General features: G+C 37.4%; 1 non-coding gene across 1 annotated transcript; it reads right to left on the reverse strand.

Moving 5' to 3' along the window:
• Positions 1-16,169: 16,169 nt before the first annotated feature.
• Positions 16,170-16,274, reverse strand: LOC112804385 (small nucleolar RNA R71). Its single transcript, XR_003202992.1, has one exon. It is a non-coding gene; the product is annotated as a small nucleolar RNA R71 (small nucleolar RNA).
• Between the last annotated feature and the right edge of the window lie 6,066 nt (positions 16,275-22,340).

Below are 22,340 nucleotides of genomic sequence, written 5' to 3' on the forward strand. Positions count from 1 at the left end.
TTGCAATTTACTTTCTGTTGGTTACACTTCATCCAAATTCACTTCAATGTTAGCTTGACTAAACTAATCACCCACTAAAGTTGCTTGATCCATCAATCCCTGTGGGATCGACCTCACTCTAAGTGAGTTATTACTACTTGATGCGACCCGGTATACTTGCCGGTTGGATTTGTGTGTTGGGAATTCATTTTTCCACAAAAACACCATCACAAGGGACTCCGATGCTTAAGTTAGCAAGGGTATTAAGCAGGTATTGAATAGAATCAGAGTATGAGTTATACCTAGGTGCTCCAGTATATTTATAATGGTGAGATGTGACCTTCTTTGGATAAGATAAGTTAGTTATCTTATCTTATCTTATCTTTTGTCGAGGTCATCTTATCTTCCATGGAACCACCCTTATCTCTATAGGCTTGGGCTGCCTTTGGATCGGGGTCATATTCCTTGAGTTGGGCCCTTCTTTGGGCTTTCCTGTCGATTTGGCCGAGTTCTTTACGAAGAAGTCGGTCCGCTTGACCTAAGGAGGTCGGTCGCTTTGCTACTGAACATCCTAGCTCGGACAGCTCGACCCAGGGTATGAACAAATATTTTTATTGAAATTCGAAATAAAATAAAATAAAATAAAAATAAAAAACTAAAAATAAATTAGAAATTTCAAAAAAAAAATAATAAAAGAAAAGATATGACAACCACTTAACTGACAAGATTAAAAATTAAAAAGGATATTTTTGAATATTGGAGAGAAAAAGTCAAATAAAGATTCTGAAATTCGAATTTTTTAAAAGAAAGTGAAGATTTAAAATTTAGAAGTTTAAAATTTAAAAAGAAGATAAGATAAGGAAGTTTTAAAATTTTTAATTTAAAAGAAAGATACGGTACAGAATTGGAAAGATTCAGAAAGAGGAGATTAAACTTTACTAACAAGAAAATACGAAACTTTTAAAATTTACAATAAAACAAACAATTCACTAATAAAGATTTGAAAATAAAGATAAAAGATTTGATTTGAAAAATTAAATTAGAAAAGAGAAAGTCAAACAAGATAAGATAAGATTTTAAAATTTAAGACAAAAGATTTGATTTTGAAAATTTGAAATTAAAAAGAAGAGGAGGTCAAAGAAAGATTTTGAAATTTTAAATTTTGAAAGAATAAGTCAAACAAGGAAAGATAAGAATTGAAAGATTTCAAAAGATTTGAAGTTTGAAATTTGAAATTTGATTTTGAAAATTTTGAAATTTGAATTTTAGATTTTGAATGTTGAAAATTGAATTTGAATTAGGATAAGATAAGGTTTTGAAATTTGAATTTTAAATTTTGAATTTGAATTTTTAAAATTTGAAAATAGGATATATTTTTTTTTTTGAAATTCAAAGAAGGGAAAGATAAGATAAGATTTTTGAGATTTGAAATTCAAAAAATTAAAAATACAAACACTAAAGGACACCAAACTTAAAACTTTTGAAATCAAATGACACAATTTTTGAAAATTTGGGAGGAAAAACACAAAAGGACACCAAACTTAAAAATTTTAAGATCAAACCAAGAAAAATACCAAGAACAACTTGAACACAATGAAGAACTCAAAGAACAATTTTTCAAAAATTTAAGAAGAGAAAAACACATAGAGACACCAGAATTAAAAATTTTAAGATTAAAGACACTAGTTTTTTGAAAATTTTTAAAAGAGAAATACTAAAAGCTACAAAACTTAGAAATTTTGAAATCAAACAAGAAAAATTACCAAGATGGTTTCAAACATCCAGAAAGAAAACAAGAACAATTTCTTAAATTAAAGACAATATGAAACAAAGGGGACACCAAACTTAAAAACTGACAGAAGACACAAATAAAAGATAAAGATTACTAAAGAAAAGAAAAGGTTTAGAATAAATTTTTGAAAAAGGAAACAAAAGATACAAACAAAAGAGCAAATAAACCATAAAGAATACCTAATCTAAGCAACAAGATAGTCCAGTAGTTTGTTAAACTAGAAAAATCCTCGGCAACGGCGCCAAAAACCTGGTGCATGAAATTGACTCCACAATATTCGCACTGATAGACCGGCAAGTGCACGGGGTCATCGAAGTAATACCTCAGGTGAGTGAGGGTCAATCCCATGGAGATTGTTGGTTTGAACAAGCAAAGGCTATATTGTAGATCATAGTCAGGCGGATAGAAAATATCGTTATTGTGGAAAAACCCATAAAAATAGAATAAATAAAGTATTACTGGATAGATGTGAATTCAATTGATAAGAGAACGGTTGAGGCTTCGGAGATGCTTCCTCCTTCTGGATCAACTTTGCTCACTGTCTACTTCAACTTCTGATGATTCATTCCGTGGCAAGCTATAAGTGATTAACGCCATTTCAATGATCATTAATCTTCCCTGCTTCAGATCAAACACCAGGTCAATGGTCATCCAATCTGTACGGGGGTGAAGCTCCTGCAGTCCATTCCCTTTTTGTTCTTACTCAAAGTGCCACAGACAAGGTCGGATCTTCTAGATCAGAGAATGCTGCTTCCTGATTCTAGCCTATACCACAAAGGCCCTAATTGCCCTGTACCTCGGCTGAACTGATGTCTCCAAGTCCCCAACAAAGTCATGAATTAGCCATCTAAGAGATGTATAATCAAGCTTGTGGTTTAGTACTATCCTGTCAAGGACTCACAAGAACGCATGTAGAATAGGGATGACCATCAGGTTACACTCCCAATTCATTAGGATGAAGAATGAAGATACATCTTAGAATGGAATCAAGCATAGATTGAAATAGAACAATGATATTATTAATCCATAAGAATGACTAGAGCTCCTAACCTTAACCTAGGAGGTTTAGTTGCTCATACTATACAGAAAATAATATAATTTAAAAATAGTTTTGAGGTGGAAGAAGAGGATCCTAAACAAGGGTGATCTTCTCCTTTAAATACTAATATAATACTTAGGGATTACAGAATTAAGATAGACTGGACTCTTAGTGCAAAAATTCTCTTCCTGGGCCCACTTGTTGAGTGTTTGGGTTAAGCATGGGGTGAATCCATGAGTTGGTACTCCCTTTTAGGCATTGGACTGCAGCCTTGCTCCTTTGTGGGTGTCGAAATGCCAAGCTGCTCCCTTTTGGGTGTTGAACACCAAAAGGGGGTGATAGTTGGGCGTTCAACGCCCATTTTGGGCCTTCATTTCTAAAGACAAGTATAGACTACTATGTATTTCTAGAAAGCCCTGGAAGTTAGCTTTCCAATGCCATTGAGAAAGCACCATTTGGACCTGTGTAGAGCTAGAAAAGTTCGTTTGAATGCACGAAGGTCAGAATCTGACAGCATCTACAGTCATTTCTCAGCCTTTGAATTAGACTTTTCCAAAACTTGCTACAATCAGTCAAAAATCACCTAAAAACATTGGAAAACCATGAAAAATCAATGTAGCATCCAAAAAGTGATTTTTACGCTAAAACCTACTAAAACTTGGTAAAACTTAACAAAACATAGCCAAGAACAATAAGAAGATAGTGCTAAAAAGTGTATAAAATATCCACTTATCAAAGTACATCAATAAGGAGGAGAATTCCCGACTTAGAAAACCTCTGGCTTGGCCAAACCCGTCCTACCAATCCCTCAAGAAAGATAGGGAACCAAAAAGGGAGGAAGCCAGACAGAGTACTACGAATACAACAAGCTTTGTGGACATTCCACCAATGAATGCTATGACTTAAAGAACATCATAGAAAAACTGGTAAGAGAAGGCCGGCTAGATAGATACCTAGACAACAGATCGGGCGATCCAAAGAAAACAAGAAGGGACAAAGGGGAAGAATGTCAAAGTCATCCCGAAAAAGGTACCTCAAGGAGGTATATCAAGTCGGAGAGGAAGTTATACTACCTGATACGCCAACCATCTCATTCACCAAGGAGGATGCCAAAGGGACAACACCCGGACACGATGACCCCATGGTAATAACAATAATTCTAGCAAACACCAACCTCCAAAGAACCCTAATGGACCAGGGTAGCTCGGTCGACATCCTATTCAAACCCGCTTTCAACAAGCTCGGGTTGGAAGAAAATGACTTAAAGGCCTACCCAGATTACCTATTCGGACTGGGAGACCCACCAATCCGACTGCTGGGGTACATCTCCTTATACACCACTTTTGGATAGGGTGCAAGGTTGAAGAGCTTAGTATTAATTACATAGTGGTTGATGTAAATTTGGCATATAATGCCTTAATAGGACGGACAACCTTGAACTGACTTGCGACTGTTGTCTCAACACCTCAACTCTGTATGAAGATTCCCACAGTGGAAGGGATTGCCACTATTAAGAGAGATCAAAAGCAAGCACGAAAATACTAAAATGAAAACTTTGATTTAAAAAGCAGTCTTGGGAGTAAAGAGGTCAATACGATTGAATTGGGTGGAGTTCAAAAATGAGAAGAACTGCGCCCCCAACCTAGGGGTGAGGTAGAGGAAATACAAATCAGAGACCACCCTAACAAGACAACAAGTATAGGGGCTAACTTGGAGGAAAACCTAAAAGAGCAGCTCGTTGATCTACTTAGGAAAAATTTTGACCTCTTCTCTTGGAAAGCCTCTGACATGCCTGGCATAGATCCCGACCTAATGTCCCATAAACTCGCAGTGTATTCGGGCTCCCGACCTGTTTAGCCAAAGCGTCGGAAACTCGAACCAGAAAGAGCACAGGTCATGGAGGAGCAAGTCCAAGCCTTCCTGGAAGCAAGGTTCATAAGGGAGGTCAAATACCCATTGTGGCTAGCTAACATCGGTTTGGTGAAAAAATTAAACGAAAAATGGAGGATTTGTGTTGATTACACTGACCACAATAAAGCTTGCCCCAAGGATCTTGATCCTCTTCCCAGCATTGATGCTTTGGTCAACTCAACCTCAGGCTATCGGTATCTGCCTTTCTTGGACGCCTACTCGGGATTCAATCAAATCCCAATGTACAAACCAGATCTAGAAAAGACCACGTTCATAACTCCAAAGGCAAACTATTGCTACAGAGTGATGCCCTTTGGATTGAAGAACGCGGGGGCTACATACCAGTGACTGATGAACAAAGTATTTTCCCCCAACATAGGAAAACTCATGGAGGTATACGTAGACAACATGCTCGTCAAAACCAAAGAGAGCACGACACTGCTGTTCGACCTCTCTGAGTTATTTACCACCATAAGAAAGCATGGCATGAGGCTAAACCGTTCGAAATATATCTTTGCAGTAGAAGCTGGGAAGTTCTTAGGCTTCATGCTCACCCAAAGGGGCATAGAAGCAAATCCAGACAAGTGCCAAGCAATTCTAAATATGAAGAGTCCGACCTATGTCAAAGAGGTTCAACAACTGAATGGGAGGTTAACAGCTCTATCCAGGTTCCTAGCAGGATCAGCCCTAAAGTCACCCCCTATACTCTATCCTAAGGAAGGGCCAACAATTTGAATGGATCTCGGAACATGAACACGCCTACCAAGATTTCAAATCCTTCCTGGGACAGCCATACATAGTCGCCCGACCTATAAAGGGAGAAGAGCTCGTCCTATACCTATCTGTGGCAAATCGGGTTATAGTGTCAGCGCTAGTACGGGAGGAAGAAAAAGGACAACAACCTATCTACTACATCAGCAAAGCCTTAGAGGGGGTGGAGCTAAACTATCAAAAGATAGAAAAGTTTGCCTATGCCTTTATCCTCACGTCGTGAAGACTCCGACCCTACTTCCAGATCCACACCATTAGAGTCCGCACTAATCAACCAATAAAACATATCCTGCTAAAGACAAACTTAGCGGGCCGGATACTACAACGGGCAGTGGAACTGTCTGAGTTCAACCTAAAGTATGAAGCTCAGATAGTAATCAAGCCACAATACCTTACCGAATTTGTAGCTGAATACTTTGAAAGCCCAAGAGATCCGACCACATGGAGCCTATATGTGGACAAGTAATAACTTAATGGAACATATCAAGATAAAGACCCAACTATAAAGAAATGCTTGGAGAAAACCCGAGAACAATTGGCACATTCCGTAAAGAGTGATATCTGACATATAATCTGGGAATTCAATGCCAAAGCTGATGCTCTTTCAATGTTTGCCAGCACCAAGCCAGAGGGCAACAGTAGGAGTCTTATCCAAGAGATCCTACAAACACCATCAATTTTAAAAGAGGAGGACAATTCGAAAATAGAAGTGTTAGCCATATCCAACCAGAACTTAGGATACATGACTCCCATAATCTACTACCTCACACACTTCCCGAGAACGGAAAAGGAAACCAGAAGGCTTATAAAAAAGGAACAAAACTACACACCAGTCCACGATGTTTTATACCATAGAGGGATCTCAACACCCTTCTCAAAATGCGTCCTGACCTCCAACACAAATGAAATCTTAGAGAATGTACATAGTGGTATATGTGAAAATCACTTGGGAGATCGGTCACTAGCCAAAAAAGTGATCCGAGTTGGTTTCTTTTAGCCGACCTTATAGACAGAGGCAGTTGAGTTTGTTAAGAAGTGTCCACCATGCCAAAAACATGCCAATTTTCATGTTGCACCTCCTAAAGAGCTCATCAGTGTCACCTCACCACGGCCATTTGCGAAATGGGGTCTTGACCTACTTGGACCATTTCCACAAGGACCAGGCCAAGTCAAATACCTCTTGGTAGAGATTGATTATTTCACTAAATGGATCGAAGCGGAGCTCATAGCAACTATCACTGCCCAAAAAAGTCAGAAATTTTTGTATAAGAACATTGCCACAAGTTTGAGGTTCCTCACTCCATCATCACGGACAATGGGACCCAATTCACTAACTCCAGCTTCTAAAACCAGGTGGCCGACTTAAAGATCAAACACCAGTTCACTTGAGTAGAACACCGCTAGGCCAATGATAGGATGAAGCAACCAATAGAGTCATACTGGTCGGGCTAAAACGACGACTACAAGACATAAAGAAGGCCTGGGCTGACGAGCTCCCTCATGTCTTATGAGCTTATCGGACAACCCCACACTCTACAATAGGGGAATCACCCTTCCGACTTGCTTACGGAATCAAAGCCATGATTTCAGTAGAAGTTACCAAAGAATCACAGATGAATCCACATTTGATGATAAATTTTGGATTGATTTGAGTGGATTTCATCATATAAACCCACATTTATTCACTTAAATAGCATGCTTTTGTGTTTTCTCTTTAAATTATGTCTAATTGTGAAAACATGCTATTTTGTGCTTAATTTAATTAATTTTATTCCACTTTCATTCTATTTGATGCCTTGATGGTTTTGATGAGTGATTTTAGGTGTAATAGGTAGGAATTGCTGGATAAGAGTGGAAGAGAAGCATGCAATTGGGAGAGAACATGAAGAAAACAAAGGAGAAGCACATAGCCCAATGTGCGTACACACAAGTGCGGTACGTATGCACAAGTGCAAAAATCAGCATGTGTGCGTATGCACAACTTCTGTGCGTACGCACAGGATGAAAATCAGCATGTGTGCGTACGCACAAGTCCCTGCGCTTGACTTCATTAAAAAGTCACGTGGCTCGCGATATTGAGGGCTTTTTGGCCCATTTCTGAAGGGGTTGAAGCATATACGAAGAAGCAAGCAACACCACACAACACAATACAATATACAATAACTTAGGATAGTTTTAGGGTAGTTTAGTTTATTTTTCTCTCAAATTTCTTAGGATGTAATTAGGGTTTATCTACAAGTTTTCAATTCCCAATTTTGATCTTGGATCCTAGCTTGTTTCTATTGTAAGTATTTCTTAATTTTCTTTTTTATTACACTACGTGTTCTGCACCTTCCTCTATTTTGATTTCCTTTATCAATACATATATGCTTCTTGCAATTTTGAGTTTTGGTTAATGAATTTGATGTTTAGTGGTTATTTTATGTTTGTTGAGTTGCCTTTGTTGCTTTTGATCATTAGCTGTTCATAGTTTTAAGCATTTTCCCAATTTTGCCATGTTTTGTGAATATGCCTACCATGTGTTTGATGAAATGCATATTTTGATTATGAGGTAAATTTCCACTCCTTGACTTGGGGAAATGAATTTATGGAATACTAGAGTCACGATGTCTGACATTTAGTGATAATTCTTGGGTTGTTAGTTGATATTGTTTCCACTAACACTAGCTTTTTACTAAGGTAATTAGTAAGTTAGCTAGGATTTGTGGATTAATAACAATTATGCTCTCTTGACTTACTCTTCGATGTTAAGGGTTCACTAGGTGAGATTAATCCATCATAATTATCATAGTTGTGGTTATGGAAAGGGAGGAATTCCATAAGTCATCCCAAGTCAAGGTTCCATTTATGTTTTGAAATGCATTTTCACCATTTTAAAGCATTACTTGTCCATATTACATATATAGTTCTTTTATTCCTTTATTAGTTTATTAATTGCAATTTTGATTGCTCTTTTATTTCTTTAATTGTTTGCTTCAATCATTATTGAAACCTCTTGCTTTCCACAACCAAAATTGTGCGGTAATTGTCACTAGTTCCTAAGGAAAATGACCTGAGGTTTAATTACTCTCGGTTATTTGTATTTGAATATTAAACTTTAATTGATTGTTTGGACTATGCTACCGATGAAGTGATTATTGTTTTGAGAAATTCTAAATCAGTGCACATCTCATTGATGAGCGGATATTTTATATGCTCTTTGGCATCATTTTCATATAGTTTTTAGCATGTTTTATTTAATTGTTATTAACTTTTCATATGTTTTAGTGTAAAATTCACATTTTTGGATTCTACTTTGAATTTGTGTGTATTTGTGCAATTTTAGGTATTTTTTGGCTGAAATTGAAGAGCTGGAGCAAAATTCTGATTCAGAGACAGAGAAAGCACTGCAGATGCTATCCGGATCTGACCTCCTTGCACTCGAAAGAGCTTTTCTGGAGCTACAGAAATCCAAATGGAGCATTTGTAACACCCTAATTAGCCTAAGCCTTACCTTGCATCGTAAAGCAATGGTTAATCAAAGGCTACGGAAGTTCTAAGCTTTTACATATATTATATAGAAAGAATTAGTAATATCTAGAAGCCTGATAAAGAATATAGCTCAAAATATGAATTTAAAAAGTGCAAAACATACTAACGAAACTATTGACTTAAAGCATAAGGAATAGATATAGAGTAACAAAACACCATAGTATAATAGCATAGTATCACAAGACACTAGCCACGACGCACGGAGTTTAAGCCGACTAGCCAGATACATACCATATATGAAACCAGACAGAAAAAAATAATTTATACAAGTTTTGTTCTTTCAAATACAAGCCTCTAGGCTAAACAAAATACAAAAGTGAGAGACATATATATATATATATAATAATAATAATAATAATAATAATAATAATAATAATAATAATAATAATAATAATAATAATAATAATAATAATAATAATAATAATAATAACTCAAAAGGACTCCAAAAGATATCCAGATCCTCTACTCCTGTCACCAAACAGACAACTTACCGAAGTGGATTGCGACCTGCATCTGAATAACACAACAGAAATATGGTATGAGAACTGGAGGTTCTCAGTATGGTAACAGTTTTCAGTGATGTAGGATATAAGACCCCGGAATGCCAAAGGCAATCCTAGGCTCTATATTCATCACAAGAATTCAAGCTTAAAGCATTCTAAACCAAATAAGCATAATATGTAAAACCTTAAGAAAACTTAAACCATTGCACCATAAAAGGGTAATCTATCTTAAGTGATTTCTAATATAGCTGAGTCACGAGTTTGAAGCTCGTCACAATCATCCCATCCCAGATCCTACTTGGAATACCACAGACAAGGTTTAGACTTTCCAGATCTCAAGAATGCTGCCAATGGATTCTAGCCTATACCACGGAGGTTCCAATCTCGGATTCAGATGCCCCATTGTCAGGGGAGAATCGATGTGAATCATTGATTATAAATCCAAGAGATATACATTCAAGCTTGTCTTCATGTAGAACGGAAGTGGTTGTCAATCACGCGTTCATAAGTGAGAATAGTGATGAGCATCACATAATCATCACATTCATCATGTTCTTGTATGCAAATGAATATCTTAGAATAAGAATAAGCATGAATGGAATAGAAAACAGTAGTACTTTGCATTAATACGCGAGGAACAGCAAAGCTCCACACTTTAATCTATGGTGTGTAGAAACTCCACCGTTGAAAATACATAAGTGAAAATAAGGTAGGCATGGCCGTGAGGCCAGCCCCCAATGTCTAAGGACTAACAATGATCAAAGATGTTCCAAAAGCTCATCCAAAGATCCCTAATACAATAGTAAAATGTTCTATTTATACTACTAGTTACTAGGGTTTACAAAAATAAGTAAGTGATGCAGAAATCCACTTCCAGGCCCACTTGGTGTGTGCTTGGGCTGAGCATTGAAACTTTCACGTGTAGAGGTCTTCCTTGGGGTTAAACGCCAGTTTGTAACTTTGTTTCTGGCATTTGACTCTAGCTTGCAACTTGTTTCTGGCGTTTAATGCTAGAATAGGGCAGAAAGCTGGCGTTAAATGCCAGTTTGCGTCATCTAAACTTGGGCAAAGTATGAACTATTATATATTGATGGAAAGCTCTGGATGTCTAGTTTCCAACGCAATTGAGAGCGTGCCATTTGGACTCTTGTAGCTCCAAAAATTACATTTCAAGTATAGGGAGGTCAGAATCCAACAGCATCAGCAGTCCGTTGTCAGCCTCTGAATTAGATTTTTGCTCAGGTCCCTCAATTTCAGCCAGAAAATACTTGAAATCACAGAAAAACACACAAACTCATAGTAAAGTCCAGAAATGTGAATTTTGCTTAAAAAATAATAAAAATATACTAAAAACTAACTAAATCATACTAAAAACTATGTAAAAACAATGCCAAAAGCGTATAAATTATCTGCTCATCACAACACTAAACTTAAATTGTTGCTTGTCCCCAAGCAACTGAGAACAAATTAGGATAAAAAGAAGAGAATATACAATGAATCTCACAATATCAATGAAACTTAGTCACAATTAGATGAGCGGGACTAGTAGCTTTTTGCTTCTGAAGAGTTTTGGCATGTCAATTTATCCTTTGAAATTCAGAATGATTGACATCTATAGGAACTCAGAATTTCAGATAGTGTTATTAATTCTCCTAGTTCAGTACATTGATTCTTGAACACAGCTACTTTATAAGTCTTGGCGTGACCCTAAGCACTTTGTTTTCCAGTATTACCACCGGATTCATAAATGCCATAGACACATAACTGGGTGAACCTTTTCAGATTGTGACTCAGCTTTGCTAAAGTCCCCAGTTAGAGGTGTCCAGAGTTCTTAAGCACACTCTTTTTGCTTTGAATCACGAATTTAACCACTCAGTCTCAAGCTTTTCACTTGGACCTTCATGAGACAAGCACATGGTTAAGTGATGATAGGATTTTTGATGGTATAGAATTTCACAAATGAATTCTCGTTGCAAGTATAGTTTCTAAATCAATCAATAATCCTTTCATACAAAAAAGTTGTTTGTCACAAGTACAAACCCCTAAAATTTATAAATCGAAGTATTGAACCTCGGGTCGTTCTCCGTAGGAATTGTAATGAAGTGTCTTGTTATTGGTTGTGAGTTATATTTGGGGTTTTTGAGATATTAGACATGAAAGGTAAATTGCAAAGGAAATAAACTAACAACTAACAAAGCTCTTGGCAAGATATGAGAACTAGAAGTCCTATCCTAGTTATCCTCCTCAATTTTGACAACAAATTGTCCATTGCTCCCACTTAGTTAACCTCTAACCATGGAGGAAAGTCAAGTGGATGATTCAATTTGATTCCTCAAGTCCTAATCAACCCCTAAAGGAAAGACTAGCTTCAAAGGTATTCAAATTAATTAGCAACTTCTAATTATCAATCAACAAAGGAATTAGATAACTCAAGAGTCATTAATTACTCAACCAAAGCCAAGAGGAACAAAATCTATACTAAAGCTAAAAGAGGCATTTTATCAAACACATAGAGGCATAAAAGGAAAGCATATGAAATCTACAACAAGAATAAAATCTAACAACTAATATTGCAAAGAATTAACTACAACAATCAAAAGAAGCACAATTATTATGAATTACCTTGAATTGAATTAAAAGAAAATGGAAGGAACAATAGTAGATCTACAACAAAATATAGAAACAACATATAGGAAATTACAACAAAAGAAAGGAAGAAGAATGAATGTAACAATAGAGAATTGAAAGGTAGAAGTAGAAGAAAGCAAAGATTAAAACCTAGATCTAAGAACTAAACCTAATCCTAATCCTAATCCTCGAGAGAAGTGAGAGCTTCTCTCTATAAAACTAACTCTAAACTAATCCTAATGAATTTAATGATTCAATCTCTCTTTGCTCTTCAATCCTTGGCTTTAAATAGCATTTCTAGCGCCAAAGTTGGTTGGGATTGAGCCCCACAACTCCTCAGAATTTGTTGGGTGCGAATTCACTTAAAAATCAAGAATCAGCATCGACGCGTATGCGCACAGCACGCGTACGCGTCCATGGGCCATTTCGCAAGGTGCGCGTAGGCGCCTGGTTCACACGCGCATCCATGGGAGAGTTCAATTCTTTGGCTTTTCATGATTTCTCCACTTTGCATGCTTTCCTCTTCACTCCTTTGATCCATTCCTAGCCCTTTTCAATCTGAAATCACTAACAAACACATCAAGGAATCTAGTGGAATCAAAGGGAGCTTAAAATCATCAAGTTAAAGGCCTAAAAAGTGTGTTTTCACATCTAAGCACAAATAAGGAGACAATCACAAAATCATGCTAATTCATTAAATAATGTGGGTAAAAGATGTTAAAATCTCCTAAAATCAATACAAGATAAACCCTACAAATGGGGTTTATCATTAGGGACAGCTTGATTTAGCCGCTTAGGCCAGGATTTTATTTCCTTGGGCCCTCCTATCCATTAATGCTCAAAAATCCAATGCTAAGCAAGGATTAGAGCAAACCTAAACATCCAAAATTACAAAAATTCATTTAACCCAAAGCCCTAATAAACCCAAAATTTTGAAGAGAGAAACTGAGAGGGATTCGAGCTTTCCTTACCAGTTTCTTAAATGGGTTTTGTAGAGCTCTTCACAAGAAACGCGTAGCTGCAGACGGCATGCAAATCGGAGCACCGTAGCTCAAGTTATAAGCAAGGTTCTGAAAGCCAAACTGGTCATCGAACCACTCTAAGCACTGGTTCACTGGTTCATAGGTTCAACCGGTTTGACCGTGGTTGAACCGTAAAACCGTTTTATAATAAAATAATAAATAAAATATAAATAAGCACATGAAAATATAATTATAGTCTAATCTAAACTTTAAAATATCATTCAAATTAAAAGTACTACATAAACCAAATGTTATAATCTCATTCAAATATAAATTCAAAGTTCAAAAGTCAAGAAACAAACAACCAATCAAAAAACGTTTAGCTCAGTATGCGATTTAGAATGAGTGCAAAAAACGTTTATCTAGCTATGCTAGCTTAATCCTCTTCTGAACTAACCTTTTGAAAAATGATGGTTTTTTTCCGTTGTGATATCTTGCAGGTTTCAATTCTTCGGAGTACAAAACAAAAGGGGAAGACTTCGGTTGATCAGTTTGGAGCACAAATAGATCTTTAAATGGATGATTATTGAGATCGCCAATTAAATTTGGTCAAAGATGAAGAATTGGAATTCATATGGCACTTACATTAAAAACTCTTACAAAGATTTTCCCTTAAGGTTAAACTGGAGCTTAAACGTGTTCGACCATTCCACACTCCGTAGTTGCTCTCTTCCATTTCCACGTTTAAGCTTCAGTTTAACCTTAAACTGAAGCTTAAACGTGTTCGACTAAATCACCCTCCAGGGTTGCTTTCTTCATTTCCACGTTTAAGCTTCAGTTTAACCCTTAAACTGAAGCTTAAACGTGTTCGACTACTTACCCTCCAGGGTTGCCTTCTTCCATTTCCACGTTTAAGCTTCAGTTTAACCTTAAACTGAAGCTTAAACTGCAACTTAAACGCCACTATTTGAAAGGGTTTCTAGGCCAAAGATATTGCAGTTTAAGTTAGCATTTGAGCACAAACATTAACTTAAACGTACTCTGGTATGAAACCCAATTGAATATCATGGTTTATGGGATTGGGCCTGAAGAATTGATGAGTCTGGAATTTCAATTTGTTGAGTCATGTGTCATTACTTGATTATCACTAAGTTGGCTCAATGAATGTTACAGAATTGGATCAGCAGCCTCATCAGGATTATGGATCATAAACCCAAAGCAAAAGGAAATCAGGGAAAGGCCTCAAAGCCCAAGAAACACAACAGAAGCTCAATTTAGAAAGTGTATAAATAGGATAGAATTTAAGTTTTTAGGGAACTTTTGGATCATTTTTCGAGTTTTCATACTTTTTGTAATTGAATTCAGAGCTATGACTCACTAAACCCCCTTCATTGGGTTAGGGAGCTCTATTGTAATTCAATGAATCAATAATAGTTTTTATCTTCTTCTTCAACCTTTTCTCTTGAATTTTGTTAGAAAGCTTCTCGATCTAATTCCATTGGTTAGTTGTCTTGGGAAAGAAACTATCCATAATTGGAATCCTTCGGAACCTTGGGAAAGGAATGGAGGATTCATGCTAGAGAAGCTTTCTCACAGTGAATTGGATTGGGGTTTGGATGGATATTGTGACATGTAATCCTACCAAATTGTGGTTCATGAAACTGTGTGGTATAATCCGTGATCGAGCATCATCTCTTCTTATGAACATTTAAACCAAGGGATTGGGAATTTGTTTGTTTTTAGAGAGAATTGGTGAGCCAAGGGATAGGGATCCAATCATATAAGATTGCCAAGCAAAATTCAATGAATGCATTGGTTGAGGAAGGGATAAAAATGTTTTGATTCAGAGATCTCAATATCTCCTGAAACCCAATGAATTCCCCATTTCTGATCTACCACTTTCTCTTTACATTCTGCAATTAAATTCATGCAATCACCCCGATCCCTTTTTAATTTCAGCAATTTAGCTTCTCGCTCTTTAATTCATGCAATTTAACATTCCTCAATTCTCATCTAAATCTTGATTCCGCTCAACTAGAACACACTTCTAATCCGAATTGCTCACTCAACCAATCCTTGTGGGATTCGACCTCACTCTATTGTGAGTTTTTACTTGACGATAACCGGTGCACTTGCCGGAAGGAATTTTTGCCGATCGTGCACTTTCCTAAAATCATAGCTATCAAGTTTATGGCGCCGTTGCCGGGGATTGGTTTTCGATTGACAATTCTCAAATTCGAAGTTAACTAGATTGAGCATTTTTCTTGTTTTGTTAATTCAGTTCAAGTTACTTGTTGAATTTTAATTTCTGCACTCTGTTACTTGCTTTCTTTCTTTATGCCTTTAAATTCAAGCAACTAACTCACTGACCCACTAACTATTTGAATTAATTCCTCAACTGCTCTAACCATACTCTTTCATTTAACCAAGAGTATTTCACTTGTTTGTTGCCTGTGCTGTGTTCTTGTATGACAGGTAGGAGAGGAGAGACATCAACTCCTCCATATACCGAACCAGAGAGGACCCTTCATAAACTTAGAAGGGAAGCAAGAGGGAAGAGAGTACTGAGAGAAGGAGAATCTGAAGGAGAATCTAAGGACAATTTTGAGGAAGCTCTAGATCTCAACATGGATAGAGAAGTTCACAACCATGAGAGAGCTGATGGAAACAATGCCATTCCCGAGAGGAGGGTTCTTGGTTCATACATAAACCCAACCTCTGGGAATTGTGGTAGCAGCATTCAGAAACCACCCATTCAGGCCAACAATTTTGAACTCAAACCACAGCTAATATCACTGGTGGAGGATCATTGTTCATTTGGTGGGAGTGCTAATGAAGATCCAAACCAACATCTCACAAAATTCCTGAGAATTTGCGACACTGTGAAGTCCAATGGAGTCCAGGAAGATGCCTATAAACTGCTCTTGTTCCCATTTTCACTTAGGGACAAGGCAGCTAAGTGGCTATAATCATTCCCAAGGGGGAGCCTAACAACCTGGGATGAGGTGGAAAGCAAGTTTCTGGCACGTTTCTACCCCCCACAAAAGGTCAATAGGCTTCGATCTGAGGTTCAGACTTTTAGACAACAAGATGGTGAAAACTCTCTACGAGGCATGGGAGAGGTTCAAGGATTTGACAAGGAAATGCCCACCAGACATGTTCCATGACTGGGTGCAATTGCATATTTTCTATGATGGACTTTCTTATGAATCAAGGAAAGCTGTAGACCATTCATCAGGAGGTTCATTGAACAGGAAAAAGACTGTGGAAGAAGCCATTGAAGTGATTGAGACAGTGGCTGAGAATGAGTACTACTATGCTTCAGAGAGAAACAACACTAAGGGAGTCATGGAGCTGAACCATGTTGATACAATTCTAGCCCAAAACAAGGTGTTTGCCAAGCAACTAGCAGAGCTCACCAGGAATTTAAAAACAAATCAAGTGGCTGCAATACACACACAAGATCAAGAGGAAGTAAGTACTGAAGGAGGTGATTGGGAAGAGGCCAACTATGTGGGGAATCAACAAAGGCAACCATATGATCCACATTCCAACACTTACAACCCAGGCTGGAAAAACCACCCAAACTTTGGGTGGGGAAACCAGCAAACCCAACCACAAAACCACAAAACCTTACAACCCCAACCAACATAACAATTCCACATACCAAAACTCCAACCAAAGATCATACCAAGACACACAAACACTTACTCCCAACCACCGTATCATGGCCAAAATAATCAACCTGCCCAATCCAATCCGAACCAACAATTTCAAGATCAATTAAACAGGATAGAAGGAATGCTAGCAAACATGGGTCAGGACATAAGTGAGTTGAAAAGCTTTAGGGATGATGTGAGATCTACCTTAAGGAACCATGGTGAAAAACTCAAGAGGATGGAGTCTCGAGTAGGAGAGCTATCTCAACAGGCCCCCAAGTCAACTGCAGTGTTTCCTAGTGACACAGAAAAGAATCCTAAAGGGGAACAAAAGGGAGTGAGATGGGAAGAATGCAAGGCCATCACCATATTGAAGGAAGGTGTGGAAGAAGCTAAGCAGGAAAGTGAAACTGAGCAAGCCAAGGAACTGCAAAATAAAGGCATGCTGGAAACATACCAACCAAAAGCACCATTTCCTCAGAGGTTAGGAGGAGGTGAAAAAGGGAAAACATATTCAAGGTTTTTAGAGACATTTAAGTCTCTCCATATCAATATTCCCTTTCTTGAGATTCTCCAGCAGATGCCTACACACATCAAGTATTTGAAGGAATTGCTGAGCAAGAAAAGAGTTTTGAAGGGAGGACAAACTGTAATAATGAACAAAGAATGCAGTGCACTCATCAAGAAGGACATAGTCTCTAAGAAAACAGACCCAGGAAGTTTTCATATCCCCTGCATCATAGGGGAAACAAAAATTGACAGAGGATTCTGTGATCTAGGAGCTAGCATAAATGTGATGCCTCTGACTCTTATGAAGAGGCTACAACTGAATGAGGTGAGATCCACTGATGTAATCATACAACTGGCTGACAAAACTTAGAAGCAAGCTGAAGGGGTAGTTGAGAATGTGCTGGTGAAAGTGGGAAATTATTTCTTCCCCAAGACTTTGTCATTTTGGACATAGAGGAAAGCTACCTACACCCTATCATTCTGGGAAGGCCATTTCTAGCCACTGCTAGAGCGCTCATAGATATAGAACAAGGAGAGCTAATTTTGAGAGTACATGATGAACAGCTCATTTTCCATGTTTTCAAACTTGCATCTGAGCCTGAACCAGAACCTGAAAAGCCTAAGGATGATAGTAGCCATCTGTGTTTGGAGGAAAGCAATCCAGCAGCTGAAACTCTGAAACAGTCCTTGGAAGGCAAACAAGAATTGCAAGAGTTAAAGCCACAAGAATCAATAGAAACAGATCAGAAGGATCCTCCTGGCATAAGGGTCAATGAAGAAATCCTCAAGAGAGAGGGAAGAATTGTAAAGAAATTGCTAAGAGGGTGGAGAAACAAGAAAATTCCCACTGGAGGTTTCTCTCTGGGAGATAAAGTGATATCAAGTCATTATCTGCCAATCCCACCTGGCCTCAAACCCATTCCTTCCCAGCTCCCTCAAGTGTTCACAATCAGGAAAATTCTTTCTATGGAACATTTGGAAATCATGAAGGAAGCAAATGGGGACGTTTTCATGGTGAGAGGAGAGGACATCAAGCACTACAATCCACCCTAACAAGGGACAACCGTCAAGCTAGTGACGTTAAAGAAGCGCTTCATGGGAGGCAACCCATGTTTTAGTATCCTTACTCTTTATTGTTTTGCTCTGCATCTAATAAAGCATGGTTTCTTATGCATGAACTTGAATCCTCAGGACAACTGTTGATAAGGTGCACTAAACATTGCATGTAAAATACAATTGGTCTCTAAGTTTGGTGTGCCTGAAGGCACCCCAAATCTTATTCAAATTGTATTCAATCTTTCATTCAAGGTGCACAACCAAACATTAAGTTTGGTGTTCCTCTTTAAACACAGTTAATGAAAAGCAAGAAGTTCCTCTGGATTTAGAAATTCATGACAAGTATACCATTTGCATGTTTTAATACTTTGATTTCAATTACTTTAGGTAGTAAAATTGTTTAGGATCAAAGAGCCAAAGTGACTATGATTTATTAGAATTATGCACATTCATTAAGGACAACCAACATGGATTTCATGTCATTAGGAGACATTACCAAACACTAAGTTTGGTGTCCAGTAATAAGTGTGCATACATACAAGGGTCACGGCTATAAGCTCATGAAGTCAATCATTGATTTACAATTCAAAAAGAATGAAAAACATGTGCAAGTACTATTCATTATTCACATGGACCGAAAAAAAATGATAGCAAAGTTGTTTGTTTGTGCAGGTACAAAAGGAAGGATAAGAATGGATGAAAAAGACAAAGGAAGTACAAGTGGTCAAAAAGAGGTAAGAAGCAAGAAGAAGCAGGACCCCAAGAATCAAAAAGAACCAAGCAACAAATGAAAGGTGGTCTTGTTCCTTAATAAGCAAATAATAGTTTGTGAATTATCTTTATGAGCTTTCTTTCATTTTAAGTCATTTGAGTTTTATGTGAAATTTTTAGTTTGTTTGTCTGTTTACTGCTTTGAATAAAGTGAATGCCTAGATGTTTGGATATAACTTCACCTTCTTAAACAAATGCTTGCCATGCTTGTTCTGTTTCCAAAAATAAAAGAAAAGTTTGAACAAAAGTAACTTGGCTCAATTAGTGACAAATCAAGTAGAATTAAGTGGTGGTATGCATGCGTGATTGTTTAGTCAGATCACTGGAAATTGAGTGTAGAATTACCATTTTTGTGTAGAAGTTTGAATACTATCTATGGATCTTGATGAATAAATGTCTTTGGCCATGAAAAAGAAAGAAAAAGAAGAAGAAAAAGCCACTGAAAAAGGGCAACCAAAAAGAAAAAAATTGAGAAAATAAGCTAGGCACCAATGGTTTGAACTTCTGAGACAAATGCCTGTGGTGTTTATGTATTAAGGATATGCTTGGATGAATAGGTTCTGAGGAGTGTTTCAACACTTGGTAACTTGGGTTAACTAACCCGGGATTATCAACCAAAAGTCCATTATCAAGAGCAACCTAAATACAAAACATTTAGTCACACAAAGAGGTGCTGGGCACCAATGTCTCAAGAAGAAATGTGAACTAAAATGCCTGTAGTGGATATGTGTAGTGCACTGATAAGAAAAAGAAAATGCCAAAGGCTTGTGCAACACATGACACTGAGCAAACAAGGAGCAAATGAGCTCTAAGAAAAAAGAAAAACAAAGAAGGGAAAAGTGCCAAGGACATAAGAATAACAAGAGGCCATAGCAGTGTTTGATGGATGCAATGAAAAAGTGATAATCTTACCTGATAAGAATGAAAAAGTGATGCTGCAACTTTCTGCATAAAACCCTTCTGATGAACTTCAAGTGCTTACTAATATAGCCAATGTAATTGCTTTCTGTTTCATACTTTCTTCTCAAATAACTCAGGACTTGCTTAGGGACAAGCAAGTATTAAGTTTGGTGTTGTGATGCCAAGGCATCTTAGGCTAGTTTCACTAGCATTTTTCTGTTAGTTTTAGTTGTTTTATGCATTTTCTTGAGCTTAAAGTAACCAAGAATGGTTAAATGAATAACAAAGCAATGAACCATCCAAACAGTATGATTTTGATGCAAATTCCATGAGTTTTTAGTTATATTACTTGAATGCTATGAATGGAAGATTTCTCATGAAATTTTGCAAGACTTTGATGCAGTTGTTTGGATGATTTCAGGGAAGAAGAGGCTAGGCAAGGAAGCAACAAAATCAATAAAGGAAGCTTGAATATCACATGTGGAGTTTAAGTTCTAGTTTAAGCTTAAACTGGAACTTAAACTGCCAAGCCATATAATGCTGGGAAGTGGCATTTAAGCTCCAGTTTAAGCTTAAACTGGAGCTTAAACGCCAAAATCATGAAAGCTGAGGAATGCTGAAACTGGCGTTTAACCTCCAGTTTAACCTTAAACTGGAAGTTAAACGCCAGAATGAGAAATGCACCAGGGAGCATTTCCACGTTTAAGCTCCAGTTTAACCTTAAACTGGAGCTTAAACGTGTTCGACATTTCTCCTCCAGGGTTGCTTTCTTCAATTCCACGTTTAAGCTTCAGTTTAACCTTAAACTGAAGCTTAAACGTGTTCGACCAATTTCACACTCCAGGGTTGCTTTCTCATTTCCACGTTTAAGCTCCAGTTTAAGCTTAAACTGGAGCTTAAACGTGTTCGACCATTCCACACTCCGTAGTTGCTCTCTTCCATTTCCACGTTTAAGCTTCAGTTTAACCTTAAACTGAAGCTTAAACGTGTTCGACTAAATCACCCTCCAGGGTTGCTTTCTTCATTTCCACGTTTAAGCTTCAGTTTAACCTTAAACTGAAGCTTAAACGTGTTCGACTACTTACCCTCCAGGGTTGCCTTCTTCCATTTCCACGTTTAAGCTTCAGTTTAACCTTAAACTGAAGCTTAAATTGCAACTTAAACGCCACTATTTGAAAGGGTTTCTAGGCCAAAGATATTGCAGTTTAAGTTAGCATTTGAGCACAAACATTAACTTAAACGTACTCTGGTATGAAACCCAATTGAATATCATGGTTTATGGGATTGGGCCTGAAGAATTGATGAGTCTGGAATTTCAATTTGTTGAGTCATGTGTCATTACTTGATTATCACTAAGTTGGCTCAATGAATGTTACAGAATTGGATCAGCAGCCTCATCAGGATTATGGATCATAAACCCAAAGCAAAAGGAAATCAGGGAAAGGCCTCAAAGCCCAAGAAACACAACAGAAGCTCAATTTAGAAAGTGTATAAATAGGATAGAATTTAAGTTTTTAGGGAACTTTTGGATCATTTTTCGAGTTTTCATACTTTTTGTAATTGAATTCAGAGCTATGACTCACTAAACCCCCTTCATTGGGTTAGGGAGCTCTATTGTAATTCAATGAATCAATAATAGTTTTTATCTTCTTCTTCAATCTTTTCTCTTGAATTTTGTTAGAAAGCTTCTCGATCTAATTCCATTGGTTAGTTGTCTTGGGAAAGAAACTATCCATAATTGGAATCCTTCGGAACCTTGGGAAAGGAATGGAGGATTCATGCTAGAGAAGCTTTCTCACAGTGAATTGGATTGGGGTTTGGATGGATATTGTGACATGTAATCCTACCAAATTGTGGTTCATGAAACTGTGTGGTATAATCCGTGATCGAGCATCATCTCTTCTTATGAACATTTAAACCAAGGGATTGGGAATTTGTTTGTTTTTAGAGAGAATTGGTGAGCCAAGGGATTGGGATCCAATCATATAAGATTGCCAAGCAAAATTCAATGAATGCATTGGTTGAGGAAGGGATAAAAATGTTTTGATTCGGAGATTTCAATATCTCCTGAAACCCAATGAATTCCCCATTTCTGATCTACCACTTTCTCTTTACATTCTGCAATTAAATTCATGCAATCACCCCGATCCCTTTTTAATTTCAGCAATTTAGCTTCTCGCTCTTTAATTCATGCAATTTAACATTCCGCAATTCTCATCTAAATCTTGATTCCGCTCAACTAGAACACACTTCTAATCTGAATTGCTCACTCAACCAATCCTTGTGGGATTCGACCTCACTCTATTGTGAGTTTTTACTTGACGATAA

The sequence above is a fragment of the Arachis hypogaea genome, chromosome 5, assembly GCF_003086295.3.
Source record: "Arachis hypogaea cultivar Tifrunner chromosome 5, arahy.Tifrunner.gnm2.J5K5, whole genome shotgun sequence".
NCBI classification, from domain to species: Eukaryota; Viridiplantae; Streptophyta; class Magnoliopsida; order Fabales; family Fabaceae; genus Arachis; species Arachis hypogaea.